Genomic DNA, 16,026 nt, shown 5'->3' with positions numbered 1-16,026 from the left:
TAGGCATGTTAATATTACTCACATAAAGTTGCCCACATATGTGAGCCTTGAGGAGGGCATCTAAAAATATTAGTTTATAAGCAGTTGCTGTTTGCCTGTTTTCCACTAGCACCTCTTGTGGGCTGCGGTGCCCTGGGAAACATTACTGCAGAAGCCCCACCCCTCCCTTGGAAAGTTCATGGCAACCATCAATCAAAATTAGTTGCCTCTGGCAACCAACAACAAATCTGGCTGAGTTAATCACTGGGATCAAGCATGATGTGACATGGTTATTAGTACACTGAGTTCTGCTGAGAATTCCTGGCATCAGGAAGATTTAATCTCCAGGAACTTCTAGAAAGTAAGTATTAATGTCTGAAGGCTAACTAAAAGAACAGCAAATTCCAGGATTAATTTAAAACTCCTCCGGCTTCGTTGTATCCAGTTGCTGTAACTTAGTGGAGGAAAAAATCCAGAGCCAACTTTAAAACGAAGGATCAGAAGATCAAACTCTAGCTCCTTTGAGATGTGCTTGGCTAGATTATGGAGGAAAAGCTGCATGCTGAGCATTTCACTACTACCCACTATCTCTTGCAGTTTGCAACAGTGTTGCTCCAATTGAAAATCTGCAAACATGGATATTATATGGTGTTTGCATTTTCATTTTCCTGGTTTTATTAACTGGTATATGGATTTGTATATATTTTATGGACTTGTTTGTATAATTCCCTGCACATCGTGGCAGAGCAAGAGGACATTCATATAGCATGTGGCCAGGAGCAGCCCTAGACAAGCTGCCGGCAACTGGCGCTCTAGGCGAAATGCGCGATTGGTGCCCCCGCCTCCAAAGCCCTCAATGGCCATTTAACTTGGCGCCCGAAGCGACCATGCGGTTGCCTGTATTGATGGGCCGCCACTGCATGTGGCATTCCTTTAGAGATACTGGGCCTCCTTCTCTATTTCAGTGATTTTTTTCAAACTATGGGCCATAACCCTGTACAGGGTAATGGAATGTCAAGCACTGGGTCTTATTGCTTCAGGGGGATCAGGTGACCAGTGGGGGTGCTAAGGGAGGCTGCCTGTCTGCCCTGGCACTGCAGACTGCGCTGCACCCCGGAAGCAGCCAGCAGCAGACCTGGCTCTTAGGTGCAGGAAGCAAGGGGGAGGAGAGACTACACAGGGCTCTGCGCACTTACACTGCACTCCCATTGGCTGGGAACCTTGTGCTGGTTGCTTCTGGGGTGCCAGGAGAGACAGGAAGCTGCCTTTGCACCGTCACTGCACTGTAGACCAGAAAACACGTAAGCTCCTCTGCCCCAGACCCAATCTTCCCCAAAGCTGGAGCCTCCTCCTACACTCCAAAGTTTTCATCCGCAGCCCTGCCCCGGAGCCCACACACTAGTCAAATGATGTTGGGTCGTGGGCATCAACAATTTTCTTCAACTGGGTCATGAGAAAAGAAGTTTGAAAATCACTGCTCTGAGTCTATCTTGGGTAGTCATTTGCACCAGCATAATACTTGTATAAAATGCTTCCATTCTTTCTTAGGAGCATCTTACACTCACTTCGGACTGGTGCAAAGTGCATGGCAGCAAAGAATAGGAAAACACAGATGCTTACACTCACGCACGTATCATGCCTTTGATGGGGAAGGGCCAGAAAACGGTGTGCAGCATTCCCAGTTGCAAGGGTGAATTAGGCAAGGGGAAGAGGGCAATAACACTCCAAACCCAGTAAGATCCAAACAGCAGGCCTCCTGGATTACATTTATTTTCCACTCGCTCTGTCTGCACCAAACCTTTTGTCTTTGACAGCAGGAAGCCGAGGGAGGAGGAGGAAGGGATAAAGAAAGGTTAATTTAGAAGACCGTAAGTGGAGCACCTTTATATTCTGCTTCCAGATCCACTAAGATTTCAGATGCAGAAGAGAGCTTCTGTTCCTCAGCTCTGCATTCTTTCCTGAATGCCGAATGTAGAGAAGAGGCCTCTGTCAGGTGGGAGGGGAATGAATGCTGCTGCAATAGAGCATTTCTCTGCCCAACAAAACCTGGCTCACTTTTGTGGAAACTCAGCTATGTTCACACTCTGTGACACTTTCCTTGAGGTGTGGTTTGGCCCAGTTGTTCTGTCTATTCTTCGAAGAGGGCCCTAGGAGAAACATGGCACTTTTCAAAGAAGTCAAGTCAGAGGTCATCATTGGCTTGGCTTGACACTCTCACATGTATTTTAGACCAGGAACTAGAATGATTTTCTCTAATGTAAAAGGTGAAAAATTCAGCAAAGTTTTAGAGCTCTCACTTATTCAAGATCTAAAGATAACTTCCTCCTTTCATTAATTCATTAACAAAACCACAAACGGTATTTATATCGTGTTACTTCACGGCTAGTGCATTGCAGCAGTTATGGCAGAAAAGTATCCAGCAATGTAATTATTACAGCAAACTTGCTGCCCTGATCACTTCTGACATCCATTCCATTCAAGAGGAAAAGTGTCTCCATGTGGAAATCAATGATTAAGACAAAGTTGCGTATTGGGTAGAACAACTCAGATGTTCAATTCCTGGGTCTGCTGCTGCCTTGATATGTGACTTCAAGCTAGTCATGTCACCTCTTCGTGTCTCAGTTTTCTCATTTGTCAGATGGACATACTGGTACTTCAGTTGTAATGCACCTTTAGATCTACAGGCAGTCCCCGGGTTACGTACAAGATAGGGACTGTAGGTTTGTTCTTAAGTTGAATCTGTATGTAAGTCGGAACTGGTATCAGCCGCTGCTGAAACTGATCAGTTTCAACAGCGGCTGAATCTGGACGCCAGTTCTGACTTACATACAGATTCAACTTAAGAACCCCAGGCGTCCCCAAGTCAGCTGCTGCTGAAACTGATCAGCGGCTGATTCCAGGAAGCCCGGGGCAGAGCAACTCTGCCTCGGGCTTCCTGTAGTCAGCCCCTAGTCAGTTTCAGCAGCGGCTGACTTGGGGACGCCTGGAGCAGAGCAGCTGGGGTGCTGCCAGGTTGGTACAGTAGTGCCGAGGAGCGGCGCTGCGGGACCAACCCGGCAGCGCCCCAGCTGCTCTACCCCAGGAGTCCTGATTCAGCCACTGCTGAAACTGACCAGCAGCGGCTGAATCAGGACACCTGGGGCAGAGCAGCTGGGGTGCTGCCAGGTTGGTACAGTAGTGCCGAGGAGCGGCGCTGCGGGACCAAGCCGGCAGCGCCCCAGCTGCTCTACCCCAGGCGTAGGCAAGAAAAGCCTGGTCTGCTGGGGAGGAGAGGGGACGGGAGGGGAGGGGAGCACTAGCTGCACCCTCCCCCAGCAGACCAGGGAGACGCGGGTGCCCGTGTCCTCCATGGCTTTGCTACGTCTCCCTGGTCTGCTGACCAGGGAGATGGGGAGCAAAGCCGCGGAGCACGCCCGCAGCGGGACAGCCCAGGCAGACCAGGGAGATGTGGAGCAGCTTTTCTCGCCCCGGAGGACGGGGGTGGCAGGACTGCAGCGCATCTGGGTATCCCGCCGCTCCAGTCCTCCGGGGCGAGAAAAGCCCCGTTCGTAACTGCGGATCCGACATAAGTCGGATCCGCGTAACTCGGGGACTGCCTGTATGTGTGAAAAGTGCTGTATAAGAGCCACTAGTTATTTTAACCTGTTTTTTTTTTTCTCATGTATCTTCAGTGCATTGCCTTCTCTGGTACAAATCAGTGTAGTTTCATTTAAGTCAATAGAGCTGCACTGAGAGCTGGATGTAGTGGCAGGCACTCCGGTGACTATGTGGGGACCCCCAGTTGGGGCACGCTCTTGCTCATTAGCAACATAAGGGATAATAGAATGTTTGACGTAGTGATGTTAAATGTTGAGTAATTGACTATCTGATTAGTCGATAGGGCACCTCTGCCTTTGAAGTGTAGCAAAAGTCCTAGGGCTGTTGCTACCCTTCAAAGGCGGTGGCACTGTGGAGCCCAGGGTCAGCTGGGGACTCCTCTGCTGACCCTGGGCTCCATGTGGCACTACCACTTTGAAACACTGCGGGGCGCTTGGCTTCGGGCTGCATGTGGCGTTTTAAAGCGTCAGCACCCTGTGGAGACTGGGATTGGCTGGGGACTCCCTTGTTGACCCTGGGCTCCATGAGGTGCTGCTGCTTTGAAACGCCGTGTGCAGCCTGGGAACACCCCAGCTAGCCCCAGGCTGCACATGGTGTTTCAAAGTGGCAGCGCTGCATGGAGCCTGCCATCTGGCTCCAAGCTCTACGTGGCGCTGACACTTTGAAGTACCCCACCTCTTACCCGTCTCCCTTGCTACCTCTTCTGATAGAGGCAGCAAGGTGGGTGGGGGGAAGCAACTAGATGACTAGCCTGTTGACTATCCAGTAAGCATTTGTTTATCGGCTAGTCGACTAGTCTACATCGCTAGTTTGAAGTAAAATGTTTCAGGTATTCCAAATGTGAAACCCAGATCACTGACTTCAAATGTCTAGTCTAAGTTGTGGCTTGATATTCAAAAGTTTTAACAAGTGGAGGGGAAAAGGAGGCATTGAAGACAGCTCTTGCCTGGGACACCATTTAGGCTATATCTACACAACAACATTATTTTGAAATAACTAGCATTATTTTGAAATAACTTAGTCCGTGTCTACACAGCCAGCAGTTATTTCGACATGTTTAAATACTGTCAAGCTGGAGGACTTCTTACTCATAAAATGAAGGTTACAGGAGTTGGAGTAAGGGAGGTCTGAGGAAGAGTGTTCTATTTTGAAATGAGTGCTGTGTAGACAGCACCAAAACTGGAAATAAGCTATTTCGAAATAAGCTACGCAATTGACATAATGTGATGTGTGCTTAGCAAATTGAGCTAAGCCCCACTGTGTAGATGCGCCCTTAGTGTATGGTCATATTTTCCAACTGGGTAGACTAGATGCCATTGCCACAAATGGCATCTGGCCTAGCTGTCTGGGAAAGCTGGAAGCCCTACAAGGGGAGCACAAAACTCTGTTTCTGTGTGGGTGTTGAATAATTGTTTTTTGTGCTTTTTGAATTTCTTGGAGACAGTGGGGAAGATTGTACAAAAACAAATTAATCACACAAAGTATACTTTTTAGCTGACAATGGGCCAAATTTTGGATCAAAACAATATGGCAATATTTATTACATTAAATAGTTTTGTATTTCACAAAAATAACCATAGTCAGGTTCCTGTTAGGCCAGGCAGTCTACAAACATATGTGAGACTGTTCTGACTCTAACAATTTCATAACAGAAGTACTCTACACAGACCTAAGGGTGTTGGATTCTTACCATTTTACAGATGGAGAACTGAGGCCCACAGTCATACAGGAAGTCCTGGCAGAGCCTGTAGTTGAAACCCCATTCCCTGAAGCCTAGGCCCGTCTTTAACTGTTAGACCACCTTATCCTCTCAGTAGTTCTTTCTAGTTAACTTTCTCATGCTGTTGGTGAGAGTAAGATATATAGGGTTGCCAGATGGTTTCAAGAAAAATACCAGACACACTTGACATTACAACACAATCTACATTATCTCTTACTTAGAAAATACCAGACATTGATATTTTCGTATTTATATTTTCTCAATTTGTTTCCTGAACAGAAAACTCAAATACTGGACTGTCCGGTTCAAAACTGGACATCTGGCAACCTTAGTAAACAATGCCAATTCCTTGGCAAATAATCCCTTTCAATGCACTGCATGTTGAGCAGATTTGGAGAGAATTAAATTTTCTCTGTCATTTATAGACTTTAAAAATAAGGTGACATGGAATAGTAATGAAGAATAAAGATATAGGAAATCCTAGTTTGTATTATACTGGCAAATCAAAGAGCTACTTTTCTTTAATCCACTTACTGCCTCAGCACTCCTCACACAAAACCAAGGAAAATCCCCACAGGGCTTGAAGAAGAAAGGAGGGGGGAGAAGTGAAGCACATCTAATAATTAGAAAAACTGTAATTCATTGGCTGAACACATGAATATCATGTGGTTACATTTAAAGCCTCTATGTTCCGAAAGAATGGGGGAAAGCACTTGTATCCATGGCTAGGCTTGGCAAGGTTCATGAACTGAATGGGAATTGATGCCAGATTTTCAGTGGTGTTGCATCCAAATGTGAGTTGGCGTGAAAACCATGTAAAATGCAGTTGTTTCATAATATTTAGCCTGGAGCGAGGTGATTTAGTGAGTTCAGCTAAGTTGCACTTTGGGAAGCTTTTGAATTTGTACAAATCTGAATCTTGGATTCTAAACATTAGGGGTAGGAAACGGAGACCAAGCAAAATTGAAGAGGGTCACACAAATCTCTGTGGGTATGTCTACACTACCCCGCTAGTTAGAACTAGCGGGGTAATGTATGCATACCGAGCTTGCTAATGAAGCCCGGGATTTGAATTTCCCGGGCTTCATTAGCATGCAGCCGGCGCCGCCATTTTTAAAAGCCGGCTAGTGCGAACCCCGTGCCGCGCGGCTACACACTGCACGGGCTAGATAGTTCGAACTAGCTAGCCATTCCGAACTATCTGTACACCTCGTTCAGAGGCAGCAAGTGGTGGGGGGCGGGGAGGGAGATCAGGAGACAGTGCCTGTGAGGAGTTGACTTTAAGCAGGCTCCCCACAGGCACCGGATCTGCCTCCCCCGCCACATGATATTCATGTTTTCAGCCAATGAATTACGGTTTTCCTAATTATTAGATGTGCTTCACTTCTCCCTTCCTCCTTTCTTCTTCAAGCTCTGTGGGGATTTTCCTTGGTTTTGTGTGAGGAGTGCTAAGGCAGTAATGGTGTGTCTAGACTACCGGGTTTTGTCGACAAAAGTGGACTTTTGTTGACAAAACTAAACCTGCGTCTACACTACCGCTGAGTTCTGTCGACATAACGTCGACAGAACTCAGCAGTTTTATCGACGCTGGTAAACCTCATTTTACGAGGAATAATGCCTTTTGTCGACAGAGTTCTGTCGACAGAAGGCATTGTTGCATCTAAACAGTCCTTTGCGTCTACACTGCCATGTCGACAAAGCAGCTTGCTTTGTCAACAGAACTGAATGTAGTCTAGACGCTCTTTGTCGACAGAAGCTTTGTCGACAGTCTGTCGACAAAACTTCTTTAGTCAAAAGCCTGTAGTCTAGACATACCCTAAGTGTGGAGGGTGAGAGAGGCAGGCAGGAACAGACACATACGGAAAGCTAGCTTTCAAGCAGGCTCCCCGCACGTGTTGGCTCAACGGACCCTACAGAGGCAGGTGGGGTAGGCAGGAGATAGTGCTGGGGGGAGCCGGCTTAAAAGCTGGTTCCTCCACAGCAGCAACTCCACGGTGCCACCATGTCTCCTCCCCCGCCCTCCATCAGAGGCAGCAGCAGGGAGAGGGGTAGGGGAGGCTGCTGGGAAGCAGCCCCGTTCGCGGGAGGTCTGAGCTTCCTGTGGACAGAGGCTACTCCATGGCAGCAGCCTCTGTCCATGGGGGGGATCCAAGCTCCCCAAAGACAGGAGTTGCAGCCATAGACCAGCTTCTGTCCATAGGGAGCTCGGCCTCCCCTCTCCTCGCGGAAAGGGGTCTCTGCCACCCCATGCTGCTGCTTCTATCAGAAGCAGCAGCGCAGGGCAGCAGGCAGTCAGTCATTTTGCACGGGCAACTGGCTTTTTGCACGGGGAACTGGCCTCACAGACCGGCTCCCGCCTGGCACCCCACACTGCTGCCTCTGACACAGGGGCAAGGGGCTCTCTGGGAGTGTGGCCAGAGCAGACTGGCTATTGCCCCTCCTCGGGGACTGTAGAATAGTCATTAATGGATAAGAATTCATGCAGTTACATGACTATTCAATTACACGATATTTAACATCCCTAGCAGGGACTGGTCATTGCAGTGTAGACCCTGATTCCTGGATTGGGCCAAAACTCCAGTACAAACAACCTCAGGAATTAGGGAGAGTTCCGATCTACATCTGCACTTGGGGCTTAGGTTCACATGTGCACTGATCACAGCAACATATAGCAGTACCTACAGCCCGGGCGCTGGATACAGCCCCCAGCTTGCATGGGTCTGGCCCCCAAGGCTCGGGTCCCATCCCCTCTGCCTCAGGGAGCCAGGCTGGCACTCCAGACTTGCAGCCTGCCTCCTGCCCATGCTCCACACCCCCACTCTACTCCCACCCACCCTTCAAGCTTTCAGCCTATTCATGCACCCTACCACCCCCCAACACACTTCTGTATCCTCTCTCCTGCCCAAATCCTACACCTCAAACCCACTTTCTGATAGCCTCCTCACACACACTGAACTCTTCATTTTTGGCTCCACCCTAGAGCATGGGGGCCCCATAAAACCTACTGGCCTGGACCCCCCTAGGTGCTGGTATGTGAGGGGAATATGGGGAGTGTCTTTCTGTTTCTCCCCTCTAACATATAGCCTCATACTCATATGAATATAGAGTGACACTTTGTAAACAACACAACAGAGGGCTTTTCTATGGCAGACAGTTGATGCAGGGCAAGCTGCCCTTTCTAAAGTACAACACAGGTTGTGGGCTCCTGGGAGTGGTAAATCTCACTTTGTTGGCATATAGGATTATGAGCCACCAGTATCCTTTGTCCCATCATGGCCTGTAACAGAAGACAATGGACAGAGCCTCAAAAGTGACTGGAGCCCACGATGGGACACAAGGTCTGGGAAACAGACTGATCCAATCAGTGCCCATCTTGGACAGCCAGCATTGGTCAGTTTTCTGACACTCCCCTAGTCCTAAATTAGCCCCAGCAGCAGTTCTTGGTGGAGGGAGTACTGGCATTCCCATAGCAATCCCCTCCTTGAGGCAGGGTGCAGAGAACTGCAAACTGCACCGACTGGGTGGCATGGGCCAACAACTAAGGAATATTTTGCAGAGAAATATGTATCTGATGACCTTTGCCTCTTTCGTCTCATGGCATCTCTGAGCAGATCGGGATTTCCTCACATTTATCATCTGGAAAGAACTGAATTCTGTGGCAATATTGATTCTAAAAGGCTGTGAACTGACCAGGAATTCTTCTCTGCAGGGACTTGTCGTTCAGATCCAATACCTGGGGCCAGATTCCAACTCCCATTATGGTCCCTCTTCACTATTCCAGCAGTAGAAAGAGGGCAGAGGCCCCTGGGGGAATTCCTCATTGTAGGAGTAATGTCAGGCTGGCATGTGTGGCCCTACACTGCTCTTTTACAATCTCTGGTAAACGGGTGAGCTGGATACAGGAAAAGGAATAGCTAAATGCTCTGTGCACCCATAATCCTGTGCTGCAGAACAGCCTTGCAGTCTGCCATGCAAACCTACCAGAAGTTGGAGAAGCCCCTGAAACGGTTGTAATTTATACTTAGGGCTACACCAGTCACAGGAGCAGCCAGAATCTGGAAGGTGTGAAGCAGTCTAGAGTCACCATTGCCTTCCCATCCCTCTCTTGGGCTGTGGTGTCTCCCTAGAGATACCCCAGAATGTGGCACCAGGCACTGGCTCCATTTCCTGATTGCCTGTTATGGCGCCGGAAAAACACTCGTGTGTTAAAGTTGTGTTTCTGCCAGTAACTTTTGTGTCAATACAACTTTGCTATCAGTAATATTTACAGATGTGCCAAAGGGCACATCTACATAGCCGGGCTAAAGCCAAAATAAGCTATGCAACTTAAGTTATATCAATTGCATCACTTAAGTCAAAATAGCTTAATTCGGCTTTTGGCACTGTCTACACAGCAGGAACTCTGAGAAAGGGCACTCTTCCTTCAAATTCCCTTATTCCTAATAAAACGAGAGTTACAGGAGTCAGAATAAGAAGCTCAACATTATTTTAACCTTATTTCACAATAACTGCTGTGTAGACGCAGACTATGTTATTTTGGAATAATGTCAGCTATTCCAAAATAATGCTGCTGTGTAGATATAGCCGAAGTGATTAAGAATCCCATCTGATTTTAAGCATTTTTGAAAATCCAACCGTGTTTGGATAGCTGAGTAAGAAAACAAATATAATTCATACTGCTGGAATATAAAATATTCCGAGCTCTAAAATTAGCAATGATAAAACCACATTAAGTTAATATAAACAGCCTGAGTTGTCATGTACCAGACGCCTATGGCTAAAACAGTTTCCATCTTTCTGAAATCAGGAGTCATGAAACCCTTTAAAGAAACTGCTTCAGTTTAACATTAGTAATACTGTATCTTCAAAGCAGTCCTATTCTTATCACAAGTTGACTCAACTGTACAGTAGTTTGGACACCTCTGGGTATGTCTACACTACCACCCTAATTCGATCTAGGGTGGTAATGTAGTCAACCGGAGTTGCAAATGAAGCCCGGGATTTGAATTTCCTGGGCTTCATTTGCATAAAGCTGGCGCCATTTTTAAATGTCCGCTAGTTCGGACTCCGTGCCCCGCGGCTACACGCGGCACAAACTAGGTAGTTCCACTAGGAAGCCTAGTCCGAACTACCTAGTTTGTGCCGGGGCACGGAGTCCGAACTAGCGGACATTTAAAAATGTCGGCGCCCGGCAACATGCAAATGAAGCCCGGGAAATTCAAATCCCGGGCTTCATTTGCAACTCCGGTTGACTACATTACCACCCTAGTTCGAGCTAGGGTGGTAGTGTAGACATACCCCATGATTGCTGATTCATTATTACTTGAAAGCCAAAGACCATCCAAGGTTAGGAACACTCTTTAGTTAAAAATAAAATCTTGCCAATCCCTCACTTCACGTCCTCTTCCGCCTGTGATTGGATAGAAAGCATTGACAGCTGTTACTTCAATAAAAGAGCAACTCATATTATTGACTTGAACCAGATTTCTCTGATTTGACTCTCCCAAGTATTTTATTAATTAAAAGCAAGTATAGTGTTCCCAGGGTAGCAGAAGAAAGCAGGGTAGAGGAAGTACTGCTAAGGTTTTCATGTTGCATTTATCATTTTGTTTTAATGGCTCAGATCTTGAGCCACTCTTCACCACAGTCCGGAAAACACTCGACTTAAAGCTAGTGTAGCTGGATGACAGGATCATTTCAGTGAATAGTGGGAATTCTCAATGGGCAAAGCAACACTTTTGCCAGTGCTTAGGCAAGCATTGGGAATGAGTTTGAATGGGGGAAAAATGTTGGGGCTTCAACAAGCTCTTGGATCCAAACTGTCAAATTAACACCCTAGTGCCATGATGTCTAACACGCTAGCCACACGTGGCTATTGGCCGGTTGAGTGTGGCTAGCTGGAGAGGGAAGGAGTATTGGAAAAAGAGGTCTTTGGTAGGTAGGTGTGGAAATGGGCAAGCTGTGGGCAGGTGAGGATCTTGGAGGTCTGCCCACAATTTGCCATGCCATTGTTACTGTGGCTCTTGAAGACCTGTTATGTTCCATGTGAGAGGGGTCTGGATTTGAGTGTGTAATGGGAATGTAAGCGGGCAGAGGACGAAATGGATGGAAGTGATCCCCCCCATATATTCCTTTCCTATCTTATGTGATGAGGTGTAAGTAATGTTTTCAAAATGTTTTGAGAGCCTCAGAGGGAAGCTGCTTTAGAAATGCAGCACATTTGCATAGAGAGTACAGGAAAACTCCAGTGGTCCGGCATCCAATGGTCCAGCACTCCTGATGGTCCGGCACCATCTGGAACCCAGAAGTGCTCCGGCTGCCAGACGATTGGAGCTGCTCTGCCCCCGGTTTCCCCTATTCAGCCGCTGCTGAAACTGACCATCGGCTGATTCGGGGAAGCCTGGGGCAGAGCAGCTGGGGTGCTGCCGGGTTGGTCCCCTAGCGCCGCTCCTCGGCGCTGCAGGACTAACCTGGCAGCACCCCAGCTGCTCTGCCCCAGACTTTCCGGAGTCAGCCGCTGGTCAGTTTCAGCAGCAGCTGATTTGGGGAAGTCTGGGGCAGAGCAGCTGGGGTGCTGCTGGGTTGGTCCCACAGCACTGAGGGGCACATCCCCCCCCCACTCCACCCTAGACCCCCTCATAGCCCCCCCTTCCGATAGTCCGGCATATCTGATAATCCGGCACCCCCTGGGTCCTAAAGGTGCCGGATTATTGTAAGTTTACTGTATATCACTTTCTACTGAGGAAACTGGCTTAGGGCTTGCTCCAGTGTACGTCCATGGGAGTTTTGTCACCAACTTCTATGGAAACAGGATTGGGCCTTCTGAATGGCAACAGGCAATAACACAAGCAGGAGTAGATTGCCAGGTGTCCTGTGTTCACCCGGACAGTCCAGTATTTGCAGGCTCCATCTGGTAAAAAACAGGAAATACTGGACATGTGAAATGTCTGGTATTTCCTCTTTCCCTCAGACGGAAGCCCGGCAGGGACAATTTTCCCCTGCTGAGTCTGGCGGGGGCAGAAGAGTGAGGAGCGCAGCAGAGATGTAGCGAAGGGGGGCAGGAGGGTGCACTTACCGGGTGCCACGCTGGGGGGGGCGTCGGGCCGGGGTGGGAGTGGAGCACACGCTGCTCTGGTTCACGTGACTAGCAGAGACCCGGGAGCTAGCCACATGATGCCTCCCACCAGCCGTGGCCAACCTGCGGCTCTTGCCCCCCAAAAGTGCGGCTTGCAAACAAAAACAAAATAAAGTCCCCCCCCCCCCGCTGGCTCCACAGCCCCCCAGCTTTCCTGTGCTTACCGGGTTGGAGCTGGGAGCTGTGGGGTTTTAAAAAATGGCATCCAAGATGGCAGCATCCTTTAAAAATATATATATTTATTTAGTTTGTTTGTTTTTGCTCCACAATTCTCTTTGTGGGCTTTCTTTCTTTTTTTTTTTTTTGCTTGACAATTTTTTTCAGGTGTCATCTGCAGTGCAGGATGAGCATGATTTAGGAAGGGCTGTCCCTATTTCTTACTAAATATTTCCCCATTCTGTCCTTTGAAAGCTCCTGTATTCCAATGGATTTTCAAGAGAGTATCAAAGGGGCATTAGAGGTAAAGGGCTGTGTGTATGTGTGTGTGTGTGCGTGGGTGGGGAGATACAAATTTTGTATCTGCATTCACTTCTGCATCTGCAAAAATGATCCACAGATATCCACATCCGTAGATGCGGATACCTGCAGATAGCTGCAAATTTGCGGGGTTCTGCATTCAAAATTTGTGTTCACATCCATATCCACAAAAATAAGCCCCAAATATCCACATCTGTGAATGCAGATATCCACGGATATAGAGTAGATATCTGGATTTGGCGGACTCTCATTGGGGGAATGGATCAGCACTTCTGTCAGAACCCAGTTCAAGTTGGGGAAGCTAATAATCCAACCAGAGGATCAAATTCAGCAATGAATACTCTTCACATGCCATCTGCTGTACTTTGTGCATACGTGAGGAAGAAAAATGGGGCATTCCCCAATTGTCCATATTCATAACATTTCAACCATACCTGCCAATATTTGCAATGGCTTAGGCTATGTCTAGACTGAAGGCTTCTTTCGGAAAAAGCTTTTCTGGAAGAGATCTTCTGAAAAAACTTCTTTCGAAAGAGAGCATCCACACTGCCAGAGTGCATCGAAAAAGCAATCTGCTTTTTCAACATCATCCACAGTGAAGGGACGCTATCTCACATTTTAGCCATGATTTCTATGGACAGAATGGCCACCAGGGCTCCTGTGCTTTTTCCTCTTTCCTCCTCTTGCACAAGAACTCTCTCTTCCCATCCACACATGCCTTTTTCCGAAAGAGCTCTTTTCAGAAAAAGGCTTCTTCATAGAATGAGGATTACCAGTGACAGAAAAAACCCTCGGTTCTTTCTATTTTCTTTCGAAAGAACGTTTTTTCCGCAAAAACTCTGTCGTGTAGACATACCCCTAGTGTGGTAAAGGAAAATGCCAGACCATAAAACAGCAAGATGAGAGAGATGGTACACAGTAGCTGAATAACTGCTTCCTATCACAAGCTCTGGGAAGACATGATTCAACAGAAGGAGAGGCAGCGGCAATATTGTTACCATCTGATAGTTTCATCTGAAACTTTTTTCTTTTAAGTATAAAATAGTGACCAGACAAGAGTGAACCAAAAGCAGCAGCTGATTACATTGGTGGCATTATAATCTCATTTAAAAATATTTGCAGAACAAGTTTACATGTTTATTCAGCTATAAGGACAGTCTGTCCATACAATGCAATCTCGCCTTGTTTTGCAAACACCAAAGGAAATGATTCATGTCAAACAAACCAATGCTGTTCCCCCTTCCATGAATAATTCCCGTTAATGATACATGCTTTGAAGGATGAATACTTTCTTTCTTGTCTATTTGGACACAGTTTAGAGCAATTAGAGCCTCTAGGACGGTTCAGACTATTGTTTGTTCTACTGACAGGTTTAGAAAAGTCACACAGCATGATCTATTTTAGAAAAGGCATCATGAATATGGCCCAAGTAATGTACGCAGCTGGGTTTAAGTGCTTCATTTCCACCAGTGTTTGTCTTCCTATGTAATGGTGATTGAGAGTGATGCTTGTGTGCATTCATCAAAATGTATATTTCCTTGACTGACTAGTCAGACAATGGCTGTGACACTGCTTTCAGCTAGTCTCCCCCAGGCTTACAGCAGATGTTTGATGGGCACTCATCTCCACTGTTATTTTGAAAGCCCATTTGGAAATAATAGCCCTATTACAGGGAACAGTAAGCGGAGGCAACATTATCAAAATGATTTATCCTGTCTGATCCAAACACATTCCCCGAGGCTCAGGGATAGATATTTATTCCCTTGTGCCCCTCCATCCCCACAGCACATTAAAATGATCCTGGGAGGTGGAATCCAACTTATAATAAATTGTAAATATTCCCTTGGCTTTGTTTCCTAAATCTGGTGGCTCTCCAAATAAACAGTCTGTGCTCCCAGATTTCAAATAAATGTCATGAATGTCATTGTACTTGCAATGCTATTTGGTCCACTGCAAGATCATTATTTCTAGGGTTGATTAGGAAGACAATTTTGAAAATCGTGCCATTACTTGTTTTGAATGGTCTTTAGTGGACTTTACTTCCATTCCTTTCAGGATCTCCACTGCTGCTGAAAAAACTGTGCTTAAACATGAACTTTTGCAAGCAGGGTCTAGCAAAGTTTCCTTCACTAGTGGGGAGTAGGTGCTTCCAAGTGTCACCATCTTCTCCTTATCTCATTGTTTGGGATCAAGTCATCGTGCATCTACACTAGAGATATTAAAAAGCGGTTAATTAGATAACGTGTAATTCTCCGTGGTTACACGCAGTGAGCTCTACAGTATAAAACGTATCCTGCAGAGCCTGCAGCGTAGCCAGCTCCCCGGGAGCCAGCCAGCCCCACTCCCGGAGACCTGGCTGTGCTACAGGCTTTGCAGGTAAGTTTCATACTGTAGAGCCACAGCTTGGGGCAGCAGCCTGGGAGTGGGTGCATGCCAGAAGCCACCTGTCATCCCACTCCTGAGGAGTTGTCTGTATCAGAGGCAGCACCGTGGGGTGGCAGCTAGCTCCCAGCCCCACTCTCAGGAAGCCAACTGCTTCTCTACACTGTGGTCTCTGATACAGAGCCAGCAGGATAGAATGGCAGCCGGCTCCCCAGGAGTAGGTCCAGGAGTCTGCAGGTAAACGTTTACCATACCTGATCAGCCCAGGCTTACCAGTTAACCATTCAGACATCCCTAATCTACACAACAGATTTTACTGTGATTAAGCACCCTCTTTAAATAGCGTCCGCTTTAGTCTTGTGTAAGTAAATGTAAAGTAAAATTGTAAGGTGTGACTCCTTGACATCGCTTTAACACAATTTGATCTTATCCCCCATACATCAGACCAAAGTGGTTTAAAGCAGTCAGGAGACAACCACATGTAAGCATTGTGCTTAAACATGATCCAGTCTGGAGTGTAGATAGAGACTTGTTTCATATTACCTTGTACTTATGCAGTGCTTTTTATCCATGGATCTCCACGTGTCTTAAAGTGAAAAATAAGTACCCTTACTAGGGCGGGTCAAAGACCCAGACTTTATTTTCTGCTAAGAATTTGAAGAAAATGAAGAAAAGTCACTTTAGTAGAATATTTTGGGATTTTGCTGAGAAGTGGAACCAAAAGCAAAAACTTGAC

At 47.0% G+C, this 16,026-nt stretch overlaps 1 protein-coding gene across 2 annotated transcripts in view; it reads left to right on the top strand.

The window, feature by feature from the left end:
* Positions 1–225: 225 nt before the first annotated feature.
* Positions 226–16,026, top strand: part of LMNTD1 (lamin tail domain containing 1) — a 267,606-nt gene continuing 251,805 nt past the window's right edge. For both annotated transcript variants that reach the window (XM_075898606.2, XM_089769804.1), the window contains exon 1: positions 226–340. The gene's annotated coding sequence lies outside the window, so the exon portion shown is untranslated. The remainder of the gene's footprint in view (positions 341–16,026) is intronic.

Source organism: Pelodiscus sinensis, chromosome 1, assembly GCF_052426305.1.
Source record: "Pelodiscus sinensis isolate ZL-2025 chromosome 1, ASM5242630v1, whole genome shotgun sequence".
Taxonomy (NCBI): Eukaryota; Metazoa; Chordata; order Testudines; family Trionychidae; genus Pelodiscus; species Pelodiscus sinensis.
Note: the sequence above shows the minus strand (reverse complement) of the source record. Positions and strands in the feature narration are given on the sequence as shown.